Source organism: Pyxicephalus adspersus, chromosome 6 (assembly GCF_032062135.1).
Source record: "Pyxicephalus adspersus chromosome 6, UCB_Pads_2.0, whole genome shotgun sequence".
Lineage (NCBI taxonomy): Eukaryota > Metazoa > Chordata > Amphibia > Anura > Pyxicephalidae > Pyxicephalus > Pyxicephalus adspersus.
The window spans coordinates 67,284,246-67,290,493 of record NC_092863.1 but is presented as its reverse complement, the minus strand read 5'-3'; the positions used below and the strand labels follow the sequence as shown (position 1 = coordinate 67,290,493).

The 6,248-nt window shown below is 42.1% G+C and overlaps 1 protein-coding gene across 3 annotated transcripts in view; it reads left to right on the top strand.

The window, feature by feature from the left end:
* FER (FER tyrosine kinase) overlaps nucleotides 1–6,248 on the top strand; it is an 87,732-nt gene that overhangs the window by 4,291 nt on the left and 77,193 nt on the right. Inside the window, exon 1 of one of the 3 annotated variants that reach the window (XM_072416104.1) lies at nucleotides 273–295. The exons of 1 other annotated variant lie outside the window; for it this stretch is intronic. The gene's annotated coding sequence lies outside the window, so the exon portion shown is untranslated. Of the gene's footprint in view, nucleotides 1–272; nucleotides 296–1,374; nucleotides 1,514–6,248 lie in introns of those variants that run through there. One more of the 3 variants, XM_072416106.1, reaches the window with a different exon arrangement.

The window sequence follows — 6,248 nt, the reverse complement described above, 5'->3', positions numbered from 1 at the left end:
AGATCCTCTGCTGCTCCCTCTGTGCATGCCCGAGATCCTCTGCTGCTCCCTCTGTGCATTCCCGAGATCCTCTGCTGCTCCCTCTGTGCATGCCCAAGATCCTCTGCTGCTCCCTCTGTGCATGCCCAATATCTTCTGCTGCTCCCTTTGTGCAGTTTGAGATTGGGTGACGTAGCCAAAGAAGATGACAGTGTCTGGCACTCTCTTTTGTACCAGAATGAAGGAGGATTACAGGGTGGTGAGGGACCTATTCGAGACGACATGTGGAGAGATTGGGGGCTGTGCAAAAATAAAGGTAAGTAGTGTTTTTTATCTTTGGTATAGTTCCGCTTCATCTCACAACCGTGTTGCTTCTTCTTTCACTGTCCAGTCACATGCTGGGAACAGGTCCAGTGTTCAGGGCAGCTTGCCACCTCTGTCACCTCCATAAATTTGAATAGGAAGTATACAGGAATTTGTAGGTGCTTATTTTTAATTAGGTTTTTTTTAAAAAAAAAAACCTATATGGGCAGTTGCAAATGCCTGTATTAGTGTTTGTAAATGCCTGCAAAAACCAGATGTTTTTGCTTGAAAACAATCCTGAACTGTGCATAGTAGGTGACTAGAAAAGGCAACTTCCATGTTTCTTTACCGCTGGTCTGAACAAGCCCCAAAAGCCATGTTTTTCAGAAGAACATGTCCTAAATGAAAAAAAAACAGGCAGATCCTTTATTGAAGAAGGAACAGGTGATATTTCTCCTGCAATAAAATATACTTGTGTGATCACATTTTTTTTTTAAATTAACTCTCATCTGCTGTTGCCGCATAGTGGGCGCTGCCATCTTTAGCCGCTCTGCCCAATATTCTGCCATCTTGATTGGCCAGGACAGGACAATGTGACTCTGGTTCATTCGGTCCCCTGGTACATCTGCAGATCTTGCTCTGATGTGTATGTGCAGCTCAGGTGACTTGTAAAAGATAGCAGGTAAGCATGTTATAATGTAGAAGTGACATTGCCAGGCCCACTTGCAGTTTTTTATTTGCATTTTAGCAACTAAACATTTTACCAAACGAAATATTCTTTGCCATTTAATGAATTCAAATATCAAACCCAGTGACAAGTTAGCAATGTGGGTCATACTTGAAGCTAATATTTCACATGTAAAGGGGTGTGAGCCCTGTATAGCAGACACATCCCAGCTGCTGCTCCCTGATATTCCCCAGTTGTGTCCCTGGGAATCCTGCATTATTCAGGCGGCAGCACGTCCAGCATTCCATATTTACACACAGCCAATAGCAGTCACATGACCCATCCCAGGCCATCCTTTCCTCACTGGACGGTGAATGACTTCCTCCGGCTTTCCTGATTGGATGCCTAGTCTCCGTTCCCCTCCCCGTCCCCGCCGTTCCATTGGCTGGAGCGCTGACGCTGGTTGTCCGGTGACGCGCTGCTTGTCGGGATCCGTGGTGTCGGTGCTGGCTGAGGTTCCGGGCGGTGAGCTGGGCTCCGGATTCGGGATACCGGCGGGCTCGGGTGGGTGCTGTGTCCTGGGAATGGGCTGTTCCTGCAGGATGCCGGCTGGGCGTGATAATGGGGGGTGGAGGGGGAGGCAGCGGCCCGGGAGAGGAATTATTGTTCTCTATCATAGAGAATGCAGATAGGGTGCGGAGCCTCCTCATCCTGTACGGTGGCCGAGAGTGTGAGCGGTGCCTGGGGGGTAATTACAGCCCGGGGGGGTCACATTCATTCTCTGCATGTCAGAGGGCTTGTAGGGAGCTGAGGATTCATGGTCTGCTAAGGGTTTAATAAAGTATTATTCACCCCTTGTTCTGTAATATTCACCCCCTATACCCTTCTATGTTATTCACCCCTTGTTCTCCCTTCTATGTTATTCACCCCCTGTTCTATAATATTCATCCCCTATCCCATTCTATAACTTTTACCCCCTATACCCTTCTATGTTATTCACCCCCTGTTCTATAAAATTCACCCCCTATCCCATTCTATGTTTTTCACCTGTTCTGTAATATTCATCCCTTATACCATTCTATGTTATTCACCCCCATTCTGTAATTTTCACCACCTACCCTCTTCTATGTTGTTCACCCCCTGTTCTATAATATTCACCCCCTATCCCATTCTATGTTATTCACTTCCTGTTCTATAATATTACCCCCAGTTCTAAAATATTCACCCCACATCCCATTCTATGTTATTCACCTCCTGTTCTATAATATTCACCCCCTGTCCCATTCTATGATAAATAGAGAGATGTGGCCATACCTGTTGCAGTTGAATAAAGCTTGCCAACCCCATCAAATACAAGGGAATGTATCAAAAAAGGAAGAAAAAGACTGGGGGTTCAAGTGGCCTAGTCTACAGGGATGTTTCCCCAGCATTTAACCTGAGGCTTTTAAAGCCCTTGTTTGCAATCCCCATGCATTACAATGGCTTAATCTACACCAGGACGTTTCCTTCAGGCACTTTTATGACATTTATCTTAAACGTTGCAAAAAATTGTTTAAAAAATTTAAACGCTGGAAAACGCCCCAAACTGCGGGTAAACGCTTCCATTGATTCTAATAGGATGTTTTCCCGTGGTTCCCGCGTTTTTGAGCACTTAATACGCAAATTAGTTAAAAACTAGTGCTGGCGTTTTCCAACATTTTAAATGCAAGCTTTAAAACGCTAATAAAAGTGCATAAAATTTGCAAAAACGCAAAACGTTTACATGCGTTTTTGAAAAACTTCCATGTAGACCCAGCTTTATATTTATATTTGGCATACACATAAGTATGCAATTGTTAACAAGAAAATTAACATAAAAATAATAAAAACAAAACAAAATTAAAAGTAAGGCTTCCCGGTTTGCAAAATCTCAGGGCGTCCGCCTTTATTACTAGACAATCAGTTGCCTGACTTTGTGGTGAAAAGATGTGGTGAAGATGCTCAGCGTCTCCCCTGACGCGTTTCACCAGTGGGCTTCATCAGGGGATGCATAGGGAATGTCATAGCAACTGTATAATAAAGTATAACAAAACATTGATATATATACATGAAACTTATCCATACAAATTATCACAATATAATAACGAATGACAAATAATGGATGGTACAATTCATATAACTAGTATCATAGAGAGATGTACAATGAGGCAATATTTTAGTGATCATAGGCATCATAAATACTACTATTATGGGTAATAGAGAATGTCGTGTAATTAAAGTGGGTGTGTATTGTCAGTGTTCAATTTCTAGTATGTCAGTATGGAGTGTTTACTTATTTAAGGTATTGTTGTTAATAGTGAGGAATTTAAGAAAAACAGGAAGAACTTACTGAGCACTTATGGTTGGTTCATGTGCTCACGATGCACTTCAATGTGAAAATCAGGGTTCTGGTTAAAAACCATACAGGCAAAGTAAGTGTTATTGGGCAGGTTGGGGTGAAAATCACCCAGATGCCAGTCTGGAATTCAAAACAAAACGGCGATATAGCGATTGAATCTAATCTTGTGTCCCTGTTAGTACTATTTAAATTATTATTATCAATAAGTTCTATTTATAGAGATATCATACTTATTATTTATACCCGTTAACGTATGGCTAAATTTTGGCATGGAAGACTGGAATTACCATGACTAATAGAAAGTAGTTTAATCAAAAAAGTATTTTCTATATATTTAGTAAGTATCTTGCGCAGGGAAAATCCCAGAATTCTATACATACTGTTCATTATTTTTGTAAAGTGGCCACTGCCTGAGTAGATAAGTCTGTCCCCTGCCAGCACACTGTGAATGAGCCTTGTTCTCTGTGAGAAAGCAATGGGCTCTCTGCAGAGATCTGCCACACCTCCCACTTTCTCTAATCACCAGAGAGTAGGAGATTTGTGCGGAGTTACAGATGCGACTTGCAGGATCTCTGTAGTGAGACTACTGCTTCCCATACAGAGTGAGGGTCACACCGCAGGCTGGTTTAAACTGAAGATGCATTAGGGTGTTCAAATCGCAGCATTAATAATACCTTGTTTATTGGATTATTGGAATGAAAGACTGTAAACGTGAAAGCGTCCATGATGCCATATGTGCTTGCTCAGCATTGACTTGAATGACAAGCTGCACATTGGGGACAAAGTAACACAAATGTGTTCTGGTTTTCATGTGTGTACTACGCTGATCTCTTATGATGTAGGATCTGCAAAGTCTTATTAATGGCAACAAATGGCTAACTTTTAATGCCCACCTGAGTGATGACTTGGGGAAGTTCTGCTATTCTGCATATTTAGGGCACAGTGTCTGTGCCGGGGGTCCTTCCTGACCCACCGATTAAATTCAATATGATAATTATCAATGTGTCAGTGCTTCTTTGCCCACTCACAGCCAGCATTGATATACCCTCAGTAATGTCCCCAATGGATATTGATGACCGGACTCCCTTGGTCATGTGACAGTTTTGTGCCTTGGCTGCTAGACCTGAGCACTGTGACGGGGAGAATTCAGTTTGTCTCCCATACCTAGAATACCCCGGAATGTTTGCTGGTGGTGTTGGTATTAGTGGTTGGGTGGTCCTTTGCACGATGTGGCATTATTTTGTGCTACGACAGGTTTATGTAGTAGTTGGGGTTCAGTTTGTATTGGTTGAGGTGAGCCATATTATTTTTAGTGAATGTCTCTGCTCATTTGAATGCATATGTCGCTACAAAATTAGCCTAAAGGAACCCTTTTTAGTTTTACAGTAAAGTCCCTTTGTTTAATTAGAACTACACTGCTAGAGATTACCTAAGAAGCTGCAGCTGAGATGGTACGTTAGCATGTGGTCACCTGACTGGGCACCTCTGCAGGGTATGTGTTGGGTGAATGAGATTGCTGCATCTAATCCATAGCACACTGTAGGTGTTTTACAGGTGTTGACCAAAAGAATCGCTGACAGTAACGCAGCATCACAAGTACACTGGAACCTACCTTTCCAACCTGATTTAAAGGTATAAAAGGCCCATTTCATACTGAAAGTTGAAAACCATGTACTTGGCTACTCCTGGATGCATAGCAAACTGATGTGCACCCAGGAATCGCACATTACACCACGGGTTTGACTCATTCTCTAGAGGAGGGAAAGCAAGCACATAGCCAAAAGTGAATTTTGAAAAATGGTTCCCTTATTGCTACCATTCATTTGTATAGGAGTGTTTGGGAGACCACATTATAATGCAGTGGGTCTGAAAAGGCCCTAAAGTCTGCTTAGCAGGAACTCACTTCTTTTAAGACAGAGAGACTGTTAGCATTTTTTAATTTCTGTACATTGGGAAGCAAAGATGAAGTAGCTCCTGTGCACATGCTGCAGATTTATGTCATCCGGATCAGGCCAGTGAAGATGACAGAGGATGGCAAACTCAGAATAACACAGAGCAATGATGTCAGTGATAGAACAACAATGGAGAATGCGGCTGTCACATCACAGGAGGGGGGGCGGTTTGGCAAGTAAGTATTCACAAAGTTTGCAATTAGTTTGTTGGGTGTGTGGCCAGCTCTGCATAAAGAAACTTTTCTGTTAGAATTGTCTTTCTCTGGAGATTTGCATAATGTCTGTAGTGGCCATTCTGGAGAATTTCAGATATCAGCCTTTTATCAGTTTGCCTTAAATGTGACCCTTGTGTTATTTTAGTGCAGATGCAGTGTCCAGCAAATATAAAAAATGTTCAGTTTATGGCAACATTATGATTTCCACTTCAGGTGCCCAACTAGCAGCTCCTGGGTCCCCTACAGAAATCACTAAATATGATATATATCAGCAGCCTTTCTTATCAGATATACCAGAACTAAAGCAACAGTTATATGGAGTGGAACTGGAGTCCTATTTATTATTTCTAGTACATTTACTGTAATGTAGTTTATAAAAGGCAAAGTATCTTAGGGATCATGGAGTAAGGACTAGTGTAATTCAACCTAGACAGGTTTCGTTTATTTTGCTGTGTGTGTCCATGGTAAGGTCCTGTCCCATAGACACAACAGGAAGAAGAAATCTCTCATAAGGAGGAGAGGGTAAATCTTCATTTGTCACATCATCATGTGTCCCCTGTGGAATATTTCCCCATTATTCCTCTTTAGTGACCTTTTTCTTTAAGTTTCAGTGACAGTGGTCATCTTGTATGAAACCGCGTTTGGCTTTTTTAAATTCATTCTGCTTACTAAATAAGTGTGTGTGTATTTGTAAATATCAGTGTTCTCCCCAGTCCTTTTTAGCTGGGCACACCACCCAGCATTTTTCCGAATCC